General features: G+C 42.6%; 1 pseudogene; it reads left to right on the top strand.

Annotated features, from left to right (window-relative positions):
- LOC110532124 overlaps positions 1 to 27,219 on the top strand; it is a 73,697-nt pseudogene that overhangs the window by 35,359 nt on the left and 11,119 nt on the right.

Genomic DNA, 27,219 nt, shown 5'->3' with positions numbered 1-27,219 from the left:
AGAGTAGTTGCTGTGTGTAATGTAGATTCATATTTTCTATGTATGTGGTTGAAAAGCTCTGATTTTGAAATCTCTTTTGAGACATTTGTGCTTTTCATCCCTAGACTACATTGTGGTGGGCAGTGACTCGGGCCTCATCGTGATCCTGGAGTACCACCCCTCCAATAACACGTTTGAGAAGATCCATCAGGAGACCTATGGCAAGAGTGGCTGTCGTCGCATCATCCCTGGACAGTTCCTTGCCGTCGACCCCAAGGGCAGGGCAGTCATGATGGGTAAATAAGCTCCGAGAACTGAGAGAGATTGTTTTGGAAAGTGTTGATAACGGTAATTTTTTGTTGTTGACATCTGTGACTTGATGGACGGTTTTCATCTCCGAGTTGTAGTTTACTGATTTACATATTTGTTTCCAGGTGTTGTAGTTTACTGATTACCTCTGTGTTTCCAAGTGCCATTGAGAAGCAGAAGCTGGTATACATCCTGAACAGAGATGCAGCAGCACGTCTCACCATCTCCTCGCCCCTGGAGGCTCACAAGGCCAACCTGCAGGTGTACCACGTGGTAGGAGTGGACGAGTGCTTTGAGAACCCAATGTTTGCCTGTCTAGAGACTGACTATGAGGTGAGAGCCCAGCACTGACCCCTATGATATGTGAATTGGCTCATGCACTCTTGTTACGTTCGACATACCTGGACTTCTTTACACAGACTCAGATGTGCTGCTACTTTATTCGCTCTCTACCCACCCAAGTGTTGTTGAAATGATGAGTCTTCATGTCTCTTCTCTGACAAACCACTGGAGAGAGCTTAGACACCTCTGATCCCCAGCTGCTCTGCTACTACAGCTGTCCTGTAAATCCTCATCCCGTCCTCTTTGTTTCCACTGACCCACAGCATGTGACCTATTACTTCTACCTCTGTCCAGGAAGCTGACAATGACCCCACTGGAGAGGCTGCATCCAATACCCAGCAGACACTGACCTTCTATGAGTTGGACCTCGGTCTGAACCACGTGGTGCGCAAGTACAGCGAGGCCCAGGAGGAGCATGGCAACTTCCTCATCACAGGTAGCTACTTATTATTTCCAGTAGAGGGTGGTCAGAGCCAAGTTATGAGTTGTTTGCAGCCTTTCCTCTTGTGTTCTACTGATGAGTGAGGTCTGCCCTTGCGCATTGCTCCTCACTTCTTCCTGCTGGGGTGAAGATTAGTCCTCATTGTTTGGATGACTGCACACCCACTGGCTGGGAAATGGACACAGTGCCACTATATAGAGAGAATCTGTGCAGAAAATTTGGGTTGACATGTGATTATCATGTCTCTTCCCTGACTATCCACTGGAGAGAGCTTCTGATTTCAACCCAAAAAAGCTCACTGTTGTAGCTGTTCTGTTAGTGTCTTCAAAGCCTGGATTGTTTTTTGTAACACTACAGTGTAAACCAGGTATGTTAATCGGTTAGCTGCCGAAAATACATTTGACTGGTCGTGCTTATCGGTCTCTAGGGTCATTTGCATAATTGTGTGGAATTAAATTGGCGCATGTATTTTTGTTAGTCGTCATGCATCTTATTTATTGCATTTGGAGCCTAGTTTGAGTAGCTGAATAGCGCGAGAGCTCGTCAAAAAGCATGTCATGGAGTGAAACCTGCTTCTGTAAGCCCAGTCATTGAGCAACAAATAACAATTCTAAATGCAATCGCATGTTGAACTTTGATAGCTACAATGTAAATTGTGAGCTTGAGGCAGTAATTGTTTGAAAGCTAAACCTTTTACTTAATGTCAAATAATGAGGCATGTCTTGCTTCAAAGTAGCCTTGCGAAAATCTAGCCATAAATGTTGAGGAAATTATTTTATCAAGACTTCCTCATGCCATTAACCAGCATTTCTCTCCTGTTCTATTTGGTTTCATATAAGAAGCCAAAGGCACAGTCCTAGTCATATTAGCAACTAGGGTTGGGCAGTTTCCAGATTTTCATATCGTCACAAAAACACAAAATAGACCATTAAGCATATGTGACCAGAATGCTAACACATTAGCACAAATAATAGAACATTTCCAAGGAGGCTGCTAGCTAAATATGCTAATGAGCGCAAACGAAAATAAAACAATTGCGACGACGAGCAATCCAGCTCATGAAGTTGTACACATGTGGTGCATTCGGAAAGTATTCAGAGCCCTTGACTTTTTCCACATTTTGTTACGTTATAGCCTTGTAATAAAATATATTAATTAAAACATTTTCCCTCAATCTACACACAATACCCGATAATGACAAAGCAAACAGTTTTTTAATATTTTTTGCACATTTATTAAAAATAAAAACAGATACCGTATTTGCATAAGTATTCAGACCCTTTGCTATGAGACTCAAATTTGAACTCAGGTGCACCCTGCAGCACTCTACCAATCAGACCTTTACGGTAGAATGGCCAGAAGGAAGTCTCTCCTCAGTAAAAGGCACATGACAGCCAACTTGGAGTTTGCCAAAAGGCACCTAAAGGACTCTGACCATGAGAAACAAGATTCCCTGGTCTGATGAAATCCTGCTTGAACTCATTGGCCTGAAGTGTCATGTCTGGAGGAAACCTGCCACCAACTCTAAGGTGAAGCATGGTGGCAGCATGCTATGGGGATGTTTTATAGTGGCAGGGACTGGGAGACTAGTCAGGATCAAAGGAAAGAGATCCTTGATGAAAACCTGCTCCAGAGCGCTCAGGACCTCAGACTGGGGTGAATGTTCACCTTCCAACAGGACAACAACCCTAAGCACACAGCCAAGACAACGCAGGAGTGGCTTCGGGACAAGTCTCTGAAAGTTATTGAGTAACCCAGCCAGAGCCCACATTTTAACCTGATCGAATTTCTCCGAAGAGACTTGAAAATAACTGTGCATTGACGCTCCCCATCCAACCTGACAGCTTGAGAGGATATGCAGAGAAGAATGGGAGGAGCTCCACCAAATATAGGTGTGCCAAGTTTGTAGCGTCATACCCAAGAAGACTGGTGATTCAGCAAAGTACTGAGTAAAGGGTCTGAATACTTATGTAAATGTAATATTTCCATATACTTTTTAAAAAAAAAACTGTTTTTGCTTTGTCATTATGGGGTATGGCATGTATATTGGCGGGGGACGATTTAATCTATTTTTTGTTACGTTACAGCCGTATTCTAATGTGGGGAAGTCAAGGGGTCTGAATACTTTCCGAATCCTAGTTACTATTAAATTCCCCTCTTTCTAAATTTCTAACTGAGATTTGTTACATGTGCTGTTTAGAACTGTTTTCCCATGAATTGCTTTTTGGTAATGTTTGAAAATGATGTTTTAGTAGCTGCTTCATTACAGCAGTTGCTTCATTACAGCAGTTGCATGTTTAGTAATAGGCTGTAGTCTTTTGACTGGAGGACTATAGGTTTTCTATTGTTGCATGTTTCTGTTAAACTCTTAAATGGATAAAGTTGTATGTGTGCTTGGTATCGGAGAGGAAGAGGCGAAGCGAGAGGTTTCGCTCTCGACCAAAATTGGTCCCAAATAATCCCAATGTTTCTGTGGTCTTTATTTTGGGCCTAAACTTGTCGCCTGCCTCCCCACCTTGGAATAACTCTTATTGTTAGGGCGGAGACAAGCATCTCATCATTATATACAGGTCTCTGATAGTATTTTACTGTTTGGAAAAAAAAGTTTGTTGACCGGTTAATGAGGAGGGTCAGTTAGTCGGCAGCATAATTTACCGAAATTTGCATCCCTAGTGTAAACATTGTGTCATCATGACCCCCTCTTTTGTCCAGTTCCTGGAGGCTCTCATGGTCCCAGTGGAGTTTTCATCTGTTCAGAGCACTACATTACCTACAAAAACTTTGGCAATCAGCCTGACATTCGCTGTCCCATCCCACGCAGGAGGGTGAGTTTCTGTAAAGTTTAGTAAAAAATGTACTAACAAAGGACTTGGCTAACCAGACCAGTCACGTTGAATTTGTGAATGTTTGTATGGATCAGTTTTAAGTTATTAGTACTATCCACACAGTGCCCTCATTCTTTATTTTGCCCTAAACACAGAATGACCTGGATGATTCTGAGAGAGGCATGATCTTCGTCTGCTCAGCCACCTACAAGACCAAGTCCATGTTCTTCTTCCTGGCCCAAACGGAGCAGGGGGACATCTTCAAGGTCACCCTGGAGACGGATGAGGAGATGGTGAGGGCAGCAGTGTGCAGTCTGAGATAGAAACTGGGGGAGGGCAGCAAAGAGTGCTGTTGAAGTGATGAGTCTTCATGTCTCTTCTCTGACAACATGAATATAGCATAAACACCTGATCTCAGCACACACACAGGTCTGTGTTCACATGATGGGATTCCTTCTCATTCAAAAATATTTACAGAGATGAGGATGAAGTACTTTGACACCATCCCTGTAGCCACAGCTGAAGACCGGCTTTTTATTTGTCTCTTCAGAGTTCGGCAACCAGTAAGTCATTCATTTCGCTAGAATCCCCCTCAATACCACACATTACTGAGACATCCATCTTTATCATCTTGCTCTTCTGTGTGAATCGGTGAGTTCATAGTCTCCTCCCTTCTCTCTCTGCTAGTTACCTTTACCAGATAGCCCATCTTGGAGATGATGATGAAGAGCCAGAATTGTCCTCTGCCATGCCCCTGGAGGGAGATTTCTTCTCCCAGCCACGCCCCCTCAAGAACCTGGTGCTGGTGGACGAGCAGGAGAACCTCTCCCCCATCTCCTGCCAGGTGTGTGTATTTAGGATGGAGCTCCGTTGGCAGCAGATAGTCTTCCTGGGGTCCAGTCAAACGAAGGCACTTGTACAATTTTAAAAACATTACAATACATTCACAGAAGAATGCCCTCAGGCTCCTACTCTATTACCACATATCTACAACACAGAATCTATGTCTGAATGGTGTGTATGTTACCGTGTGTATATATACATGTCTGTGCCTATGTTTGAGTTGCTTCACAGTCCCTGCTGTTCCGTAAGGTGTATTTTCATCGTTTTTTTGCATGAGTTACTTGATGTGGAATATAGTTCCATGTATTCATGGCTCTATGTAGTACTGTGCTTCTCCCATAGTCTGCTCTGGACTTGGACTTTTAAGAGACCTCTGGTGGCATGTCTTGTGGGGTCTGCATGGGTGTCTGAGCTGTGTGCCAATAGTTTAAACAGACCGCTCGGTGCATTCAACATGTCAATACCTCTCACAAATACAAGTAGTGATTAAGTCACTCTCTCCTCCACTTTGAGCCATGAGGGATCGACATGCATGTTATTAATGTGTACGTCCAAGGGCTAGCCGTGCTGCCCTGTTTTGAGCCAATTGCAATTTTCCTAAGTCCCTCTTTGTGGCACCTGACCTCACGACTGAACAGTAGTACACGTGCGACAACTAGGGCCTGTAGGACCTGTCTTTTTGATAGTGTTGTTAAGAAGGTAGAGCAGCGCTTTATTATAGACCAACTTCTCCCCATCTTAGCTACTGTTATATCAATATGATTTGACCATGACAGTTTACAATCTAGGGTAACTCACGACTGAACAGTAGTACACGTGCGACAACTAGGGCCTGCAGGACCTGTCTTTTTGATAGTGTTGTTAAGAAGGTAGAGCAGCGCTTTATTATAGACCAACTTCTCCCCATCTTAGCTACTGTTATATCAATATGATTTGACCATGACAGTTTACAATCTAGGGTAACTCCAAGCAGTTTCGTCACCTCAACTTCTATTTCCACATTGTTTAGTTGAGGTTTAGGATTTAGCGAATGATTTGTCCCAAATAACGCTTTTAGTTTTTCAATTATTTAGGAGTAACTTATTCCTTGCCAGCCATTCTGAAACGAACTGCAACTCTTAAGTGTTGCAGTCATTTAAGTCGCTGTAGAAGTTGACATGTATAGTGTTGAGTCGTCCGCATAGGGGCGGCAGGTAACCTAGTGGTTGGGCCAGTAACCGGAAGGTTACCGAATCCCCGCGCTGACAAGGTAAAAATCTGTCGTTCTGCCCCTGAGCCAGACAGTTAACCCACTTCCCCGGGTGCCGACGACGTGATGTCGATTATGGCAGCCCCTCGCACCTCTCTGATTCAGAGGGGTTGGGTTAAATGCGGAAGACACATTTCAGTTGAATATGTTCAGCTGTACAACTGATTAGGTATCCTCCCCTTTCCCTTACATAGACACACTGACTTTATGCTTGTCGTTAGTAAAGATTTTTTTAAAGTAGACAGCTCCCCTGGGGAATTCCTAATTCTACCTGGATTATGTCGAAGAGGCTTCCATTTAATTACACCCTCTGTGCTCTGTTAGACAGGTAACTTTATATCCACAGTATAGAAGGGGTGTAAAGCCATAACATGTACATTTTTCCAGCAGCAGACTATGGTTGATGATGTCAAAAGCCGCACTGAAGTCTAACAAAACAGCCCCCACAATGTTTTTATCATCTCTTTCTCTCAGCCAATCATCAGTCATTTGTGTAAGTGCTGATCTTGTTGAATGTCCTTCACTATAAGTGTGATGAAAGTCTTGTTAATTTGTTTACTGTAAAATAGCATTCCATCTGGTCAAACAATTGTTTCCAAAAGTTGACTAAGGTAATGGGCGGATTGGTTACCTATTTGAGCTAGTAAAGGGGGCTTTACTATTCTTAGGTAGCGGAATGACTTGTTTCCCTCCAAGCCTGGGGGCACACACATTCTAGTAGGCTTAAATTGGAAATATGGCAAATAGGAGTGACAATATCGTCCTCTATTGTCCTCAGTAATTTTCCACCCAAGTAGTCAGACCCCGTGGCTTGTCATTGATGATAAACAATACTTTTCACCTCTTCCACACTATCTTTACAGAATGAAAAATTACAATGCTTGTCTATAATAGTTTGGTCAGATACAGTGCCTTGCGAAAGTATTCGGCCCCCTTGAACTTTGCGACCTTTTGCCACATTTCAGGCTTCAAACATAAAGATATAAAAGTGTATTTTTTTGTGAAGAATCAACAACAAGTGGGACACAATCATGAAGTGGAATGACATTTATTGGATATTTCAAACTTTTTTAACAAATCAAAAACTGAAACATTGGGCGTGCAAAATTATTCAGCCCCCTTAAGTTAATACTTTGTAGCGCCACCTTTTGCTGCGATTACAGCTGTAAGTCGCTTGGGGTATGTCTCTATCAGTTTTGCACATCGAGAGACTGAACATTTTTCCCATTCCTCCTTGCAAAACAGCTCGAGCTCAGTGAGGTTGGATGGAGAGCATTTGTGAACAGCAGTTTTCAGTTCTTTCCACAGATTCACGATTGAATTCAGGTCTGGACTTTGACTTGGCCATTCTAACACCTGGATATGTTTATTTTTGAACCATTCCATTGTAGATTTTGCTTTATGTTTTGGATCATTGTCTTGTTGGAAGACAAATCTCCGTCCCAGTCTCATTCTTCCAGAATGATCCTGTATTTGGCTCCATCCATCTTCCCATCAATTTTAACCATCTTCCCTGTCCCTGCTGAAGAAAAGCAGGCCCAAACCATGATGCTGCCACCACCATGTTTGACAGTGGGGATGGTGTGTTCAGGGTGATGAGATGTGTTGCTTTTACGCCAAACATAACGTTTTGCATTGTTGCCAAAAAGTTCAATTTTGGTTTCATCTGACCAGAGCACCTTCTTCCACATGTTTGGTGTGTCTCCCAGGTGGCTTGTGGCAAACTTTAAACAACACTTTTTATGGATATCTTTAAGAAATGGCTTTCTTCTTGCCACTCTTCCATAAAGGCCAGATTTGTGCAATATACAACTGATTGTTGTCCTATGGACAGAGTCTCCCACCTCAGCTGTAGATCTCTGCAGTTCATCCAGAGTGATCATGGGCCTCTTGGCTGCATCTCTGATCAGTCTTCTCCTTGTATGAGCTGAAAGTTTAGAGGGACGGCCAGGTCTTGGTAGATTTGCAGTGGTCTGATACTCCTTCCATTTCAATATTATTGCTTGCACAGTGCTCCTTGGGATGTTTAAAGCTTGGGAAATCTTTTTGTATCCAAATCCGGCTTTACACTTCTTCACAACAGTATCTCGGACCTGCCTGGTGTGTCCCTTGTTCTTCATGATGCTCTCTGCGCTTTTAACGGACCTCTGAGACTATCACAGTGCAGGTGCATTTATACGGAGACTTGATTACACACAGGTGGATTGTATTTATCATCATTAGTCATTTAGGTCAACATTGGATCATTCAGAGATCCTCACTGAACTTCTGGAGAGAGTTTGCTGCACTGAAAGTAAAGGGGCTGAATAATTTTGCACGCCCAATTTTTCAGTTTTTGATTTGTTAAAAAAGTTTGAAATATCCAATAAATGTCGTTCCACTTCATGATTGTGTCCCACTTGTTGTTGATTCTTCACAAAAAAAATACAGTTTTATATCTTTATGTTTGAAGCCTGAAATGTGGCAAAAGGTCGCAAAGTTCAAGGGGGCCGAATACTTTCGCAAGGCACTGTATAGTTGGATGTATAGTGTCAGTATTTATTACTGGCATGTCATGCCTATGTTTGCTAATCTTGCCAATTAAAAAATAATTGAAGTAGTGGACATTATCAGTTGGTGTTGTGATGAATTGATCCATCTGATTCAATGAATGATGGAGTTTGCCTTTTTTCCCAAAATGTAATTTAAGGTGCTCCAAAGCTTTTTACTATCATTCTTTATTTAATGTCTTTGTTTCATAGTGTAGTTAATTATTTTTATTCAGTTTAACCACATGATTTCTCAATTTGCAATAAGTCTGCCAATCGGTTGTGCCGTCATTTTTGCCTCATCCTTCTCAACCATACCATTTTTCAATTCCTCATCAATCCACAGGGATTTAAGTTTTCAGTCATTTTCTTAATGCTTATTATCAACTGGAATAAGCAATTTCATAATTGTGTCAAGTACAGTATCTGTTTGCTCCTCATTACACACCACAGACCAACAGATATTCTTTACATCAATAACATAAGAATCAATACAAAATACACTTACTTATACACTATATTAGGCCCAGCCTTTGGAACTTAAGTTTTCCTAGATATGGCTACTATATTGTGATCACTATATCTGATGGATCTGGATACTGCTTTCAAGCTCATTTCTGCAGCATTAGTAAAGATGTGATTAATACATGTTGATTTATTTCCTGTATTGTTTGTAACTACCATGGTAGGTTGACTGATAACCTGAACCAGGTTGCAGGCACTGGTTACAGTTTGAAGCTTTTTCTTGATTGACAGGATGGCATTGTCTCCCTCAATCCGTGCAATGGCTACTGCTATAGGTTTCAGGCTGCTTACCACTCTCTCCCAAAATACATCATCCTGGAGGATCCTCTTGATGGGGCTGTCCCTATTGGCAAGTTTCCTCCAGGAAACTGTCAAACATGATGACCACACCACCCTAACGGGTGTTGCTGGGCAGCTTCAATGTGGTGCTCTTGTTCTTCTCACTTTGCTTGGTGAGGTAGCTTGCTGCTATAACTTGATGACCCTGCACATGTGATGGAAGTATGCACTGTGCATGCAGAGGGTTGCAATTCCACTGATTTGGGGATAGTTTAACCAAAATATACCACAAGACCTGTAATTGCCTTGTGTATCCCACAAAAAAGGGTTGCTGTGATAAGCTAACCTTGTTTCTTAATTAAGCTACATTTGTTAACATGGGCTATTTTGAGCACTTTTCTTCTGGGATGCTTACTTGCTTTCATTGCTTTACTGGGAATCTTAGCAGCAGCTGTGCTCATGTTCTTTGTTAGTGCAGGGTGAGCTGCTCAGTGGACTTCCTCCTAGGGCACACAGACTTAATGCTAACAGTATAAATCTGGTTCATAGGTACATGATTACTGCATACAATAGCTGTAGGATCAGTAGAGGCATTCCAGGGCAGTTAAAGGGACAAATTAGGTTACTTATATTGTCTATTGACGGCCCCTGGTGTAATGTATATTTGCTGAAGTGTTATGACAATTCAACGTCACAATGGTAGGGATTAGCTAAGCTAGGCTTACGTCATTGTCTCAACTAGAGGTCGACCCACTATGATTTTACACCGCCGATACCGATTGGAGGACCAAAAAAACAAAGCCTGTGTGCGTGTATACTGTATATACACACACACACGTTTTTATATATGTCTGAGATGACAATTACAACAATACTGAATGAACACTTATTTTAACTTAATATAACACATAAATAAAATCAATTTAGTCTCAAATAAATAATGAAACATGTTCAATTTGGTTTAAATAATCCAAAAATAGTGTTGGAGAAGAAAGTAAAGTGCAATATGTGCCATGTAAAAAAGCTAACGTTTAAGTTCCTTGCTCAGAACATGAGATCATATGAAAGCTGGTGGTTCCTTTTAACATGAGTCTTCAATATTCCCAGGTAAGACGTTTTAGGTTGTAGTTATTATAATACTATTTCTCTCTATACCATTTGTATCTCTCATACCTTTGACTATTGGATGTTCTTATAGGCATTATAGTATTACCAGCCTTATCTTGGGAGTTGATAGGCTTGAAGTCATAAAGCGCTGCGCTTCAAGCATTGCGAAGAGCTGCTGGCAAACACAGGAAAGTGCTGTTTGAATGCTTACGAGCCTGCTGCTGCCTACCACCGCTCAGACTGCTCTATCAAATCATACATTTAATTAGAATATAACACACAGAAATACGAGCCTTAGGTCATTAATATGGTCAAATCCGTAAACTATCATTTTGAAAACAAAACGTTTATTCTTTCAGTGAAATACGGAACTCTTCCATATTTTATCAAACCAGTGGCAACCCTAAGTCTAAATATTGCTGTTACGTTGCACAACCTTCAATGTTATGTCATAATTCTGGCAAATGAATTAGTCATTGTTAGGAAGAAATGGTCTTCACACAGTTCGCAACGAGCCAGGTGGCCCAAACTGTTGCATATACCCTGACTCTGCTTGCACTGAACGCAAGAGGTGACAATTCCCCTAGTTAATATTGCCTGCTAACATGAATTTCTTTTAACTAAAAAATATATATATTTGTGTATTGATTTTAAGAAAGGCATTGATGTTTGTGGTTAGGTTCATTGGTGCAACAATTATGCTTTTCGCAAATGCGCTTTTGTGAAATTCTCACCCGTTTGTCAAAGTAGACTGTGATTCGCTGATAAATTAACAGGCACCGCATTGACTATATGCAACCCAGGTAGTTAAACCATGTGCAGTTAACTAGTGATAAGATAAGTTTAATGCTAGCTAGCAACGTACCTTGGCTCCTTGCTGCACAGTTTCCTCGTGGATTGCAATGTAATCGGCATCCAAAAATGCAGATTAATCAGTCGACCTCTAGTCTCAATGCAACCTTATAGTGCTGTGAAAGGAAACTGGATCCCATATGATTTTAGTAGATCCCATCCTCCTTATAAAACGTATTTTGTTTCCAAAAAGGTATCGCAATTGTCAACAAAAGTTACACATTGAGCTGCAATTATCACGTAGCCAGTTGTGAAGAGAGAATCCTGCTAAAGCGTACAATGCCGTGATTCAGAGATGGCAGAGGGCCAGATATGATGAGTCTTATTGGTGTTTAACAGAGGAGTCAATCAACTCTTTAAAATCCAGTTTCAACTTTTCAAAATTGCCCTTCATAATGTCATTAAATCTATTTCCATGTCCTGAAGTAGTACATTTGGGAGCAGCTTAGTAAGGTAATTTACTCGAGCTCTGGGATAAGGCATTGTTTTTGTACCAGGAACGGTCACATCTCTTATTATGGAGCTGCCCAGAATCACGGCTGATGAGAAGGACAAGGAAATCCGCCCACTTCCACGCTTCTCATGTTAACGTGGGCCATTTCTTTAGCACTTTTCTGGGATACTTTAATATTTTTATTGCTTTATTGGGAAGCTTAGCAGAGGTGTGTGTGTGTGTGTGTGTGTGTATATATATTTCTGTGTTGTGTATTTGGTGTGCGTGTAGGATTGCAAAAGGTCGGAAACTTCATGGTAAATATCCAGAATTTTGGGGGAAATTTTCCATGGGAAGTTCATTTAGCTTAAATTCATCAAACATTTTAGCTTTTAACTGAACTTTTTTGTGGGATACACGAGGCAAATCTAGATCTTGTGGCATATTTTAGTTAAACTTTCCCCAATTCAGTGGATTTGCAACCCTCTGCATGCACAGTGCATTCTTCCATCACATGTACAGCTGATTCTCAAGAGCTTGCACACTGAGTTGCTATTGATCCCACACTACTACACTGTCTGAGCCAAGGACCACATGCTTTCTGGTAAGTTTTGATTACAATACTGGGTGGGGTGAATATTTTACATGATATACATTATATTTTGTTAACTAGTAAATGGTTGCCTACAGCAAAGTGTTTAAATCATTACTAACTTAACAATTTCTGCTAGTTAGTTTTTGCTACCATGTGGGATTTCGCTTGCTTGAGCCTGCTGAGTGTTAATTCACCTATTTCCATGTTTCATTTTAAACATTTATCTTATGAAGGAGGAGTTTAATCGAACTGCTTAACTATTTATCTGTACATGGAATTGTATTTTTTTACATTTTTTACATTTTTTTTTACCCCTCATCTTTACAGGAAAATGCCATCTGATGTGTGGAGACATTTCACTGCAGCTAATGTAGAAGGAAAAGCTGTGTACATTTGCAAATACTGTGCCAAATCATATGTGAAGAATGCAACAGATGCAGAATCATCTGGCCAAGTGCATAAAGTTCCTTTAGTGCTCACAACAAGCAACCTCTGACAAAAGTCCCTTTACTTCTATTCGAGGTGAAAATGATGAATCAGATAGCAACAGCTCATATTCCTTCTTGAATCAGAAGTTGTTTTGACTCAATGGAGGAATGTGGTCAGAGAAATGATCAATGTTTTGTTCGAGCTGTGTGTGCAACTGGTTCACCTCTGATACTCACAGGTAATGTGTATTGGAAGAGATTTCTGAATGTTCTTCGCCCAGCATACGCCCCTCCAACCAGACATGCTTTATCTACTCATTTGCTAGATGCAAAGTTCAACAGAGTTCAAGTGAAGGTCAAGCAAATCATAGAGAAAGCAGACTGTATTGCAGTTATCTCTGATGGGTGGTTGAATGTTCGTGGGCAATGAATAATTAACTACATCTCCACCCCTCAACCAGTAATTCTACAAGAGCACAGACACAAGGGACAACAGACACACCAGTCTCTACATTGTAGATGAGCTGAAGGCAGTCAGCAATGACCTTGGACCACATAAGGTATTTGCACTGGTGACAGACAATGCTGCGTACATGAAGGCTGCTTGGTCTAAAGTGGAGGAGTCCTACCCTCACATCACTCCCATTGGCTGTGCTGCTCATGCATTGAATCTGCTCCTCAAGGACGTCATGGTACTGAAAACAATGGATACACTCTGCAAGAGAGCCAAGGAAATGGTTAGGTATGTAAAGGGTCATCAAGTTATAGCAGAAATCTACCTCACCAAGCAAAGTGAGAAGAATAAGAGCACCACATTGAAGCTGGCCAGCAACAGGGTGGCGGTGTTGTCATCATGTTTGACAGTTTCCTGGAGGGGAAGGAGTCTCTCCAAGAAATGTCCATATCACAGTTTGCTGATATGGACAGCTCCATCAAGAGGAGCCTCCTGGATTATGTATTTTGAGAGAGAGTGGTAAGCGTCCTCAACTCCTGAAACATATAGCAGTAGCCATTGCATGGATTGAAGGAGACAATGCCATCCTGTCTGATGTTCAGACTCTGCTTGCAGATGTAAGGGAAGAAATCCGCCCTGCCCACTTTACTGTTGCTCCAAGCAGAGGAGACTGCAGTTCTGAAATGCATCAAAAAGCATGAAGAATTCTGCCTGAAGCCCATACACGCCGTAGCGTACATGTTGGACCCCAAGTATGCTGGCAAGAGCATCCTGTCTGGTGCAGAGATCAACAAGGCCTATGGTGTCATCACTACCGTGTCTCGCCACCTTGGCCTGGATGAGGGCAAGGTTCTTGGCAGTCTGGCAAAGTACACTTCCAAGCAAGTCCTTTGGGATGGAGATGCAATATGGCAGTCGTGCCAACATATCATCAGCCACCTGGTGGAAGAGACTTTGTGGATTTGAGGCTCTTTACCCTGTTGCCTCCATTCTCCAAATCCCACCAACATCAGCCGCCTCAGAGCGCAACTGGTTTTGCATTTGTGAATTCAATTCCCTTGTTTGGGAACACACACCAAAGCACGCAACAGGCTACAGACCAATATAAGGGTTGAAAAATTGGTGGCCATCCAGGCAAATTTGAGGCTTTTTGAGCCTGACAACGAGCCATCCTCAAGGTTGGACAGTGACGATGAGGCCTCAGTCTGCTGTTCAAGAAATGGACATTGAGGAGGTCCAGAAGACATGGAAGCCTGAGAGGAAGACAGTTTCTAGGCTAAAGCTTTGGCTATCATTTTACAGATGTACAGTATATCACAAGTACACCCCTCACATGTTTGTAAATATTTGAGTATATCTTTTCATGTGACAACACTAAAGAAATGGCACTTTGCTACAATGTAAAGTAGTGCGTGTACAGCTTGTATAACAGTGTAAATTTGCTGTCCCCTCAAAATAACTCAACACACAGCCATTAATGTCTAAAACGCTGGCAACAAAAGTGAGTACACCCCTAAGTGAAAATATTGAAAACCTTTTGGGAGATGCGATGGATCATTCAATATTTCCTTTTGTTGTTCAGTGAAATCATCCCATGTGAAGAGTCGACTCATTTAATTAAAGTTCAGATTGTAACTAAATTGTTTTATTTCTATAGGAAGGAGTTAATCATTGCAATTATGTCTACTTATGATAAGGTTTGTTAGTCTCCATATGGTAAATATAAACAATGCAAAAAACATCTACATTTAAATTGAATTAGTATTAATTTGCATATTCCTGTTATTCCTGTTCCATAAAGTTTCCACGACTGAATATTCCCCAAAATGTGCAACCCTATGTGCGTGTCAATAGTTTTCGATTCCCATAGATTTTTGTATTTAAGGTAGGTTATGCACCTTTTCCTCTTGTACTCAACCGAGGTGTTTTCCCATTTTTGGATACGGTGTGGCTCACCACATGCCGGCAGAGGCCAGACAGCCTCACAATGAAACTGATTTTTGCTTGCTTGCCGTGCGGGTTAGTAGGAGGACAAATGGGGCAGGGTTTGAGGAGAGGGATGTTATGCTGTTGCAATGATGAGTCATGTCTCTTCTCTGACTAAATGGTTTTCAATAAAACTTCACAAGGTTTAGAGTGTTAGATTTGGCTGCTGGGGAGCAAGGAGACCCACAGCTCTGCTAAAACCACTTAACTGTGTGCTGTTTTCAAGGAATTTAACGAAATGCCAACTATTTGGTCTTTAAGAGCGTAGTCAGACCTACACATTCCTGATTATTCCATGCAAAACAATTGTGCCCATTTTAGCTTTGTTATACTGCATGATCATGTCATTTCAGATGCGTAGGGTAGCCTCACGTTATCTCTCAATATTAGGCGCCATTGGATAATTGCGTGATATAAAATTTACCAACTATACCTGACGAGTATGAGTGGTTTAGGTTAATTTCCAATCTTTTGTGGGCACTGCCTATCACGCAGCAGTAGGGCGCATTTGCCGTGGTACTGTTAGATGTTTACTTTGCAAGCACCAGTCTTTGTACAGTTGGCTGAACATACTGTATAGTGAGTGGTAAGTAAAGTAAATTAACATGATCCTCTTTTAAACATTTTTTTAACTACTTTTGCACCTGACAGACATTTGGGCTATTGATTTATGGACCACATCAAATTGACTAGCATCAATATGGCAAGTTAACAAACTTTCAGGGGATAAACTAGATGGCAAACAAATCAAATAATATAGTCATCTATAGTGATGTTGACCGTAGTCCAACTGACAACTTCTCCAGGACGAGGACAATTTGCCCCCCAGCAGCCAAATTGAATGTATTGTGACATTTAATTGTAAACTACCTGTAATAATAGAGAGTTTAAGAACCTCTGATCTCCGCATTATACACAGACACTGTCAGAGACTGTGCCTGTTTTACTTGATATTCTAACTCACACATCTCTCTTACTCTTTGTCCGTCTCTAGATTGCTGACCTGACAGCTGGGGGGTGACCTCATTAGCATGTGGCAGGGGACCCAAATCCGTCCTCAGACATGGACTGGAGGTATGTGTTCTGCTATTCCACCTCCCAGAAAGTGCTCCTACACACACATTCACACTGTGTGTGACATACCACAGTAGTATTTGAGCAATGACTACATTTGAACAAACTTATGCAGATACTCACTCACATGCACACCAGAAACCAGATTTGGACAGAGTTTGGTTTCCATTAGAAGCTGTAAAAGTGATGATATCCAGCCGTACAGCGCGCATCCAACCCGGAAGCCAGCCGCACCAATGTGGAGGCTACACCGTGCACCTGGCAACCTTGGCTAGCGCGCACTGCGCCCGGCCCGCCACAGGAGTCGCTGGTGCGCGATGAGACAAGGAGATCCCTACCGACCTCCCTAACCCAGACGACGCTAGGCCAATTGTGCGTCGCCCCACGGACCTCCCGGTCGCGGCCGGTTACGACAGAGCCTGGGCGCGAACCCAGGGACTCTGATGGTACAGCTGGCGCTGCAGTACAGCGCCCTTAACCACTGCGCCACCCGGGAGGCCCCTAATTGAGACAAACTTAACAAGTTCCACAGACATGTGACTAACAGAAATGGAATAATGTGTCACTGAACAAAGGGGGAGGTCAAAATCAAAAGTATCAAAAGTTTAAAAAAAAATCTAAAGTATTTTGGTATGGCCACCACCAGCTGCATTAAGTATTGCAGTGCATCTCCTCCTCATGGACTGCACCAGATGTTCCAATTCTTGCTGTGAGATGTTATCCCACTCTTCCACCAAGGTTCCCAGACATTTCTGGGGGGAATGGCCCTCACCCTCTGATCCAACAGGTCCCAGACGTGCTCTATGGGATTGAGATCCGGGCCCTTCGCTGGCCATGGCAGAACACGGATTTTCCCGTCTTGCAGGAAATCACGCACAGAACGAGCAGTATGGCTGGTGGCATTGTCATGCTGGAGGGTCATGTCAGGATGATCCTGCAGGAAGGGTACCACATCAGGGAGGAGGATGGCATTGTCATGCTGGAGGGTCATGTCAGGATGAGCCTGCAGGAAGGGTACCACATCAGGGAGGAGGATGTCTTCCCTGTAACGCACAGCCTTGAGATTGCCTGCAATGACAACAAGCTCAGTCTGATCATGCTGTGACACACCGCCCCAGACCATGATGGCCCCTCCACCTCAAATTGATCCCGCTCCAGAGTACAGGCCGTAAAGCTCATTCCTTCGACGAAAAACGCAAATCTGACCATCACCCCTGGTGAGACAAAACTGCGACTCGTCAGTGAAGAGCACTTTTTGCCCGTCCTGTCTGGTCCAGCGACGGTGGGTTTGTGCCCATAAGTGACGTTGTTGCTGGTGATGTTTGGTGAGGACCTGCCTTACAACAGGCCTACAAGCCCTCAGTTCAGCCTCTCTCAGCCTATTGCGGACAGTCTGAGCACTGATAAGAAATCAGTGCCCAAGTAATCCCATGCATAATAGAGAGACACGTGATCATATACAAATGGTAAGCAAGGTTTTAAAATTGTTTGTCTTAACATGTGTTTGGGCTTCTTGCGGTCAATTTCCAGTCTACAAATTGTAAGTATGTTCCGGCCCCCCGACCATCCACTCCGAAATCGGCCCGCTGCTGAATCTAGTTGATGATCGCTGGTCTAGGCTAAATGTTAATTAGCGTAATACAGTGGAATTAAATTGCCTTGTGTATTTTCATTAGTCATCATGTAGCCGATCTTATTTATCCAACACAACTATCACACACAACATACTGCAGCACCTCAGCTGGTTGCTGCTGAAGTACAATGCTATTTTATAAGCCCATTCATTGCGCAACAATTCTAAATGTGATCACATGTTGGTGCATGATTTTAAAGAGCTACTATTATTATTTCTTAACTGGCAATTGAAGCGCATCTCACATTCAAGTGCAGGCAACAGGCTGTCAGCGCATTATAACCACTTTACAATGTGAGCTAGAGGCAGTATACAATTTGAAAACATACTCAATTATTTTGAAACCTGAATGTTTTACTTCATGAGGCATGTTTTACCTTGCTTCAAAGTAGCCTATAGGCAAATTCCAACCATGGAAACGGAGAGACATTTCTTATGTAAAGACTTCATAGGCGGCGAGTACGTTTCAAGTTTAGGGAAGCTTACAATTCATCTTGACATTTCTACCGATCTGTGTGCCAGTTATAAGTTCCATATGTGCATTTTCAATAAGATAGGCTTATTGGCACACTCTCTGCTCAAATTGTGGTCTTCCCAAATAGAGGCCTAATCTTATGATTTGAAAGAATCCACAGCTACAGTGCCTTCAAAGTATTCATACCCCTTGACTTATTCCACATTTAGTTGTATTACAGCCTGAATGAAAAATGTATTAAATATTTCTCACCCATCTACACCAATACTGCATAATGACCAAGGGAAAACCATGTTTTTAGTCATTTGCAAATTTATAAAAAATTAAATGCTGAAATATTTCATTTGCCTAAGCCCCTTTGGTAGCGATTACAGCTGTGAGTCTTTCTGGGTACTTCTGTAAGCGCTTTATACACCTAGATTCTGCAACATTTGTACATTTATCTTCATGTCCTGTCAAATTGGTGGTTGACCATTAAACCAAAACTGTAGCTCGGCCACTCAGGAGCATTCTCTGTCTTCTTGATAACCAACTCCAGTGTAGATTTGGCCTTGTGTTCTAGGTTATTGATTTGAATTTGTCTCCCAGTGTCTGGTAGAAAGCAGACTGAACCAGGTTTTCATATAGGATTTTGCCTATGCTTAGCTCCATTCAGTTTATTTTTTATTCAGAAAAATTCCCCGGTCATGCTGTGGGATGTTTTTTTGGGAGCAGGGACTGGGAGACTAGTCAGGATTGAGGGAAATATGAATGACGCAAAGTACAGATCCTTAATGAGAACCTGCTCCAGAACGCTCAGGACCTCAGACTGGGGCAAAAGTTCACCTTCTAACAGGACAACGACCCTAAGCATACAGCCAAGACAACGCAGGAGTGTCTCCTGAATGTCGTTGAGTGGCCCAGCCAGAGTTTTTATTTTTAATACATTTGCTAACATTTCTAAAAACCTGTTTTTAATTTGTCATTATGGGGTTTTGTGTGTAGATTGAGACTGACAATTGAATCCATTTTAGAATAAGGTTCTAATGTAACAACATTTGGAATTTCCGAATGCACTGTAGATGTAGAGGATAGTTCATGTACACTACCTGTCAAAAGTTTTAGAACACCTACTCATTCAAGGGTTTTTCTTTATTTTTACTATTTTCTACATTGTAGAATAATACTGAACTATGAAATAACACACATGGAATCATGTAGTAACCAAATAAGTGTTAAAAATATCAAAATATGAGATTCTTCAAATAGCCACCCTTTGCATTGACTGCTTTGCACACTTGGCATTCTCTGAACCAGCTTCATGAGGTAGTCACCTGGAATGGATTTCTATTAAAAGTAAATTTGTGGAATTTAGTACCTCAATGTGTTTGAGCCCATCAGTTGTGTTGTGACAAGGTAGTGGTGGTACACAGAAGATAGCCCTATTTGGTAAAAGACCAGGTCCATATTATGGCAAGGACAGATCAAATAAAATAATCGACAGTCCATCATTACTTTAAGACATGAAGGTCAGTCAATACAGAACATTTCAAGAACTTTGAAAGATTCTTCAAGTGCAGTCGCAAAAACCATCAAGCGCTATGAGGAACTGGCTCTCATGAGGAATGCCACAGGAAAGGAAGATCCAGAGTTACCTCTGCTGCAGAGGATACGTTCATTTGAATTACCAGCCTCAGAAATTGCACCCCAAATAAATGATTCAGAGTTCAAGCAAAACAGACACATCTCAACATCAACTGTTCAGAGGAGACTGCGAATCAGGCCTTCATGCTCAAATTGCTGTAAAGAACCCACTACTAGAGGACAGCAAAAAGAAGAAGAAAATTGTTTGGGCCAAGAAACACGAGCAATGGACATGACGGGTGGAAATTTGTCCTTTGGTCTGGATTCCAAATGGGAGATTTTTGGTTCCAACCGCCGTGTCTTTGTGAGACACGGTGTGGGTGAACGGATGATCTCTGAATGTGTATTTCCCACCGTATAGCATGGTGGAAGAGGTGTTATTGTGTGGGGGTGCTTTGCTGGTGACACTGTCTGATTTTTATTTAGAATTCACACTTAACCATTATGGCTACCACAGCATTCTGCAGCGATACTCCATCTGGTTTGGGCTTAGTCCCACTATCATTTTGTTTTTCAACAGGACAATGACCCAACACACCTCCAGGATTTGTAAGGGCTATTTTACCAAGAATGAGTGATGGAGTGCTGCATCAGATGACCTGGCCTCCACAATCCCCAGACCTCAACCAAATTGAGATGGTTTGGGATGAGTCGGACTGCAGAGACAAGGAAAAGCAGCCAACAAGTGCTCAGCATATGTGGGAACTCCTTCAAGACTGTTGGAAAAGCATTCCAGGTGAAGCTGGTTGAGAGAATGACAAGTGTGTAAAGCTGTCGTTGGCTATTTGAAGAATCTCAAATATAACATGTTTTGATTTGTTTAACACTTTCTTGGTTACTACACGATTCCATACGTGTTATTTCACGGTTTTTATGTCTCCACTATTATTCTACAATGTAGAAAATAGTCAAATAAAGAAAAACCCTTGAATGAGTAGGTGTTCTAGAACTTTTGACCAGTAGGAGGTTTGCGGAAGTAAGATTTATCTGGCCATCAATGGTCGAAGAGCGCTCTCAAATTATTTGGATTTATTAGTAATCAAGTTAGAAAAATGAGCCTGTTTGGCGTTTTCTAATTGATCTGAGCAGCATAATGGACCTGCAATATTGACTTTCTCCACTTCCACTCTGCCTGTCTTTTTAAAATTGATTTATTTCCTCATTCGAAAGAGCTCTGTTTTTAAATGTGTTTTTTTTCAACATTAGTGGAGCTGTAGCGTTAATGGTTGCTCTTAATTTGCTATTAAAGTTATCAACTACATCATCACTAATGGAAGGCAATGGATTATGCACCCAATGCATATAGGGCCAGTACATTTACTGGACCCATTTAGTCAAGTTGTCTGTCACCACATTTCCCTAATGGAAACACTGCTCTGCCAGTATATTCCAAGAAATCATGTGATTTCGGAGCTTTAGCCTGTCAGTGTAGTGCAGTGGCCTGGCTCACTTTCACTCTGACTTTCATCCTTGACTTGGCTCATACAGCTGGTTAGCCTGCATAAGTCAGGCATTGTATCTTCTACACACTGGTTTACAGAAGTAGATTTCAAGATTGTTATGCAATGCACTGGGTTAGTAAAGAATACAAATACAGCTATGGGACTGATAGTAATTGCTTCATGTACCAAATTAGGAGAGATTCTGCCGTAGTCTCAGGGCACAGTTTGAGAGGGAATGTTGTGATTAATTTCTCATGTCTCTCTTACAAGTGACATCAGTAAGGGATCATAACTTTCATCTGGTCAGTCTACGTCTGTTTTGTACACTCTGTTGTCACGAACCGGCTCGAAGTTCGTATCAAAAAGGGAGACAACGTGGAGATAAGGAATAGCAAAATATTATTATTGATGTCACTTGTTAAATCCACTTCAATCGGTGTAGATGAAGGGGAGGAGACTGGTTAAACAAGGATTTTTAAGGCTTGAGATGTGGATTGTGTATGCGTGCCATTCAGGGGGTGAATGGGCAAGACAAAAGATTTGAACGGGGTAGGGTAATAACTGCCAGGCACACCGTGTGTATCAACAATGGCCCACCAGGCCTCCCGGGTGGCGCAGTGGTTAAGGGCGCTGTACTGCAGCGCCAGCTGCGCCACCAGAGACTCTGGGTTCGTGCCCAGGCTCTGTCGTAACCGGCCGCGACCGGGAGGTCCGTGGGGCGACGCACAATTGGCCTAGCGTCGCCCGGGTTAGGGAGGGTTTGGCCGGTAGGGAAATCCTTGTCTCATCGCGCACCAGCGACTCCTGTGGCGGGCTGGGCGCAGTGGTGCGGCTGGCTTCCAGGTTGGATGGCGCTGTGTTAAGAAGCAATGCGGCTTGGTTGGGTTGTGTATCGGAGGACGCATGACTTTCAACCTTCGTCTCTCCCGAGCCCGTACGGGAGTTGTAGCGATGAGACAAGAGAGTAGCTACTAAAAACAATGGGATACCATGAAATTGGGGAGAAAAAGGGGTAAAACAAAACAATAAAAACAACAACAATGGCCCACCACCCATAGAACATCCAGCCAACATGATACAACTGTTGGGAAGCATTGGAGTCAACATGGGCCAGAATCCCTGTGGAACGCTTTCAACACCTTGTCCGTACCCTGACAAATTGAGGCTGTTCTGAGAGCGAAAGGGGATGCAACTCAATATTAGGAAGGTGGATATTCTTAATGTTTTGTACACTGTGTACATACAGACACAATTTATAAATAAATACATATAGGATATGATATTATGCTTCATGTATCAGATGAATACTGAACAAATTATTCACTTCGTGATACTGTTGAACACTCACTGTCCAGATATTCCCTTGGTGTGAAACTCTTGCTCATTTAAACACCTCTCTTCCAGATGAGTTTGACGCCTACATCATTGTGTCCTTTGTCAACGCCACCCTGGTTCTGTCTTATTGGAGAGACTGTAGAGGAAGTGACAGACTGGTTTCCTGGGGACCACCCTCTCCTGCTCTCTGCTTGGGGAGGATGCTCTGGTGCAGGTCAGTATAACACCCACTCTACATACGCCTATGAAGGGTCCTGAACATGCTCCTTATGTTCTGGAGGGAATACAATGCTGATGGTGAAAGTGGTATAAAGCTGAAGGGAGATTAAGTGCATGGGAGATGTAATATGGCTGTTGAAGTGATGAGTCTTCATGTCTCTTCTCCGACAGAATGATGGAGAGAGCTTAAACACATCTGACCTCAGCATTATGCACAGACATGGACACCCTGGCCAGGCCCCTTCCCCAGCCCTGTGTAAACTATGAATGTTCTTGTACAGGTGTATCCTGATGGTATTCGTCACATCCGTGCTGATAAGCGTGTGACTGAGTGGAAGACTGAGTGGAAGACTCCAGGGAAGAAGACCATTATTCGCCGTGTAGTCAACCAGAGGCAGGTGGTCATTGCTCTGACCGGAGGAGAGCTGGTTTACTTTGAGATGGACACGGAGAGTAGTGAAACCTCCTCCCCTGGGTGTTTTATTTAGTCACCCAGGTACTGTCTTTTAGTTTGACCCTGTTTTTATCATCTTTTTCAGGATATCCAGAAGAATCTCCTGCTCAGTGAAAAGTTAATATTTCATCGGACTGTAGATGTTTGATAACCTTTCTCCTCTCACTCTCTCCCCCTCCCCAGTCTGGCCAGCTGAATGAGTACACAGAAAGGAAGGAGATGTCCACTGATGTGGTGTGTATGAGCTTGGCCGGCGTCCCGTCTGGCGAGCAGCACTCCTGTTTCCTGGCTGCGGGGCTGGTCGACAACACAGTCCACATCATCTCTTTGGATTCCTCGGTATGACTCTTCTCAGGCTACAGTATTTCTTTCCCTCTCTCTTTAAAAGCCAAACTCATCCAGAGCTCGGTTGCTCTGCTGCGTTTTCCAATCAATTACAATTTAAGTCAAGTGTTGTGGGGGGGGGTTCCAAAATATTTATTGTTGATTTTGCCCACTTTTGTAGGTGTTTGTACCATCTCTCTAAACTGTATGTAGCCCTAACCCTGCTGTGTTTGTCTGGTGCAGAACTGTCTTCAGCCCCTCAGTATGCAGGCCCTGCCAGCCCAGCCTGAGTCTCTGTGTATAGTGGAGAAGGAAGATGAGCTAGGAGCGAAGGGCACTGTTGGTTTCCTCTTCGCTCCATCTCAACATCGGACTGCAGGTAAGCTATCTGTCCTGTGATGTCTTGAGGCAGGGTTTGAAGAGAGGGATGTTATGTATCTCTTGAAGTGATGAGTTTCTCTTGTCTCTTCACTGACTAAATAATAATGGAGAATGTTAAAAAGCCTCTGTCAACATACATACATATATATACATACATACATACATACATACATACATACATACATACACTGTGTGATTGACTGCCTGTTTACTTCTGGCACTGTATTACTTGCGTCTGTGCTCTATTAGAAAACATTCTAGAGGTAACATGCGCACTTGTGACTCATAAAGGGGCCATATCTGTAGCATAGTACATCTCCCCCTCCGGGCTAATGTGATGGGCTGTCACTGTTATGGAAGCCCAACACAGGGATCATTGGCCATTTTCATTGAACTCTTTGGTTTGGTTATATAAAACGGGTACTAGCTGTTTGCTGAAATGGGTGCATGAGGGAAGTTCGTAACGTGGCTCGAGCACTGTCACGAGATGCTAAAATCCCCTATTCTCAAACACAGAGAATAGGCAGATATCCACGGTTATAAACCAAAGACTATAAATATAGCCGACCTATCGCTCTTGTTTCTTTGGCCCAGGTAGAATCAGCTGCTTGAATGCAGAGGGGAGACTGTGTTGTTTCTTTGGCCCAGGTAGAATCAGCTGCTTGAATGCAGAGGGGAGACTGTGTTGTATCTTTGCGTTTCCTTGCTCTGGAAGACTGGGGCGATGTCAACATATTTGAGGTGTTGACAGCTGCATAGGCTATTCTTGTTGAGTGTGGTGACATACTGTTAACATTTTATCCACAACTCTGTCTATCGCCGTTGTAATCTACTAGGAAGTCAAACTGTTCCCAAACTGGAGATTTAAACGATGATGGAGGATCCTCCTGGTTTATCCTCCCCACCGCTGCGCCTCACAAAAGGACAGTTTGAAATGTGCCAGTTAGGATTAGAATTTTGATTACAATTGGCACATAGGCTCTAGCCAGCTATGCCTCAACAGGCATAGCCTACAATGCAGTGTTTATTTATGTATTAATTCAGGTTCACAGTGCGGACTACACCGGGATTCCCATACCGTTATGCACGAATACGTGTACAGTTACATCCTTACTCTCCGACCATTGATCTCCTCTGTGTTGGCCATGTCTAGCCACTCCTGGCTGAGCTACTCTTACCAGTCCCGCTGACGCCCCTGTCCTATGAGACTCTGGAGTACGCCTCAGGCTTCGCCTCTGAACAGTGTCCTGAGGGCATTGTGGCCATCTCCACCAACACCCTGAGGTAGACAGACACACCCTTGCACTCATACTCACTAAAAACCTCAATTCCATTTGTATTCATCCATAATGAGGATGTCTTCATTGGCAAGATTTGAAGAAAGGGAAGTTATGCTGTTGAAATTAGTCTTCATGTCCCTTCTGACAAACCAATGGAGAGAGCGTAAACATCTCTGATCTCAGCATTTACGGAGATCACATCTCGTTTTGTCATTCCCCCTGAAGCATAGTAATTCTCAATTATAGCACTGATATTTAACTTATATGTCCCATTACTTTTTCTCAAGTTATTCATGTTCCCGTTAATGCCATTAATATCTTGTTATACTGCCTTTGTCTCCCTCTTAGGATTCTGGCCTTGGAGAAGCTGGGTGCTGTTTTCAACCAGGTGGCCTTCCCCCTGCAGTACACACCTCCAAGTTTGTCATCCACCCAGAGACCAACAACTTGATCCTCATAGAGACGGATCACAATGCCTACACAGAGGCCACCAAGGCCCAGGGTAAGCAGAGGCAGAGGTATGGTTCTGACCAACAGGGTTTTATGGACTGAGAGGGTGGGAACAGGGTGACTGACTGAGGCTACATGTTGTACACCCAGGCTTTGTAGCTTGTGTAGGCTGATATTATGGAAGTGGTGTTATAAGATACGTAGGGCTGGCACAATTACTGTGTAACCAACAGTTATGGATGAAGACTGTAAAATAACCGTTTTTGTGTGTTTGAGTCCTGTTTCTGCTGTAACATGGACTACAGTAACGTGGACTCTACAACGTGATGAAACTTTGTTGCGCCTTACTGAAACAAGCAAGGTCTTGTAGCAAACAAGTATTTGGTTGCCTAGACCACGCCCCCATGCCTGCAGCATATGCAGTCAAGAGCAGAGTAGAGGAGAAAATGCGCCTTTAAACAAAATATACAGTACCTGTCAAAAGTTTGGACACATCTCCTCTTTCAAGGGTTTTTCTCTATTTTTTTTACTATTTTCTACATTGTAGAATAATAGTAAAAACATCAAAGCACCATCACACCACCTTCATGCGTCACGGTGGGAACCACACATGCGGAGATCATCCGTTCAGCTACTCTGCATCTCACAAAGACATGACGGTTGGAACCAAAAATCTCCCATTTGGATTTCTACCAGTCTAATGTTCATTCCTTGTGTTTCTTGGCCCAAGCAAGTCTCTTCTTCTTATTGGTGTCCTTTAGTAGTGGTTTCTTTGCAGCAATTCGACCATGAAGGCCTGATTCAACCAGTCTCCTCTGAAGTCTGTTTTGCTTGAACTCTGAAGCATTTATTTTGGCTGCAATTTCTGAGGCTGGTAACTCTAATGAACTTATCCTCTGCAGCAGAGGTAACTCTGGGTCTTCCATTCCTGTGGCGGTCCTCATGAGAACCAGTTTCATCAAAGCGCTTGACGGTTTTTGCGACTGCACCTGAAGTAACTTTCAAAGTTCTTGAAATGTTCCATATTGACTGACCATGACTTAAAGTAATGATGGACTGTCGTTCTCTTTGCTTATTTGAGCTGTTCTTGCCATAATATGGACATGTTTTTTACCAAATAGGGCTATCTTCTGTATACCACCCCTACCTTGTCACAACACAACTGATTGTCTTAAATGCATTAAGAAGGTAAGAAATTCCACAAATTAACTTTTAATAAGGCACACCTGTTATTTGAAATGCATTCCAGGTGACTACTTCCATGAAGCTGGTTGAGAGTGACAAGTGTGCAAAGTTGTCATCAAGGCAAAGTGTGGCTACAAATATAAAATATATATTTTGATTTGTTTAATA

Source organism: Oncorhynchus mykiss, chromosome 1 (genome assembly GCF_013265735.2).
Source record: "Oncorhynchus mykiss isolate Arlee chromosome 1, USDA_OmykA_1.1, whole genome shotgun sequence".
Taxonomy (NCBI): Eukaryota; Metazoa; Chordata; class Actinopteri; order Salmoniformes; family Salmonidae; genus Oncorhynchus; species Oncorhynchus mykiss.
The sequence above is the reverse complement of the archived record's forward strand: the minus strand, read 5'-3'. Positions and strand labels throughout refer to the sequence as shown.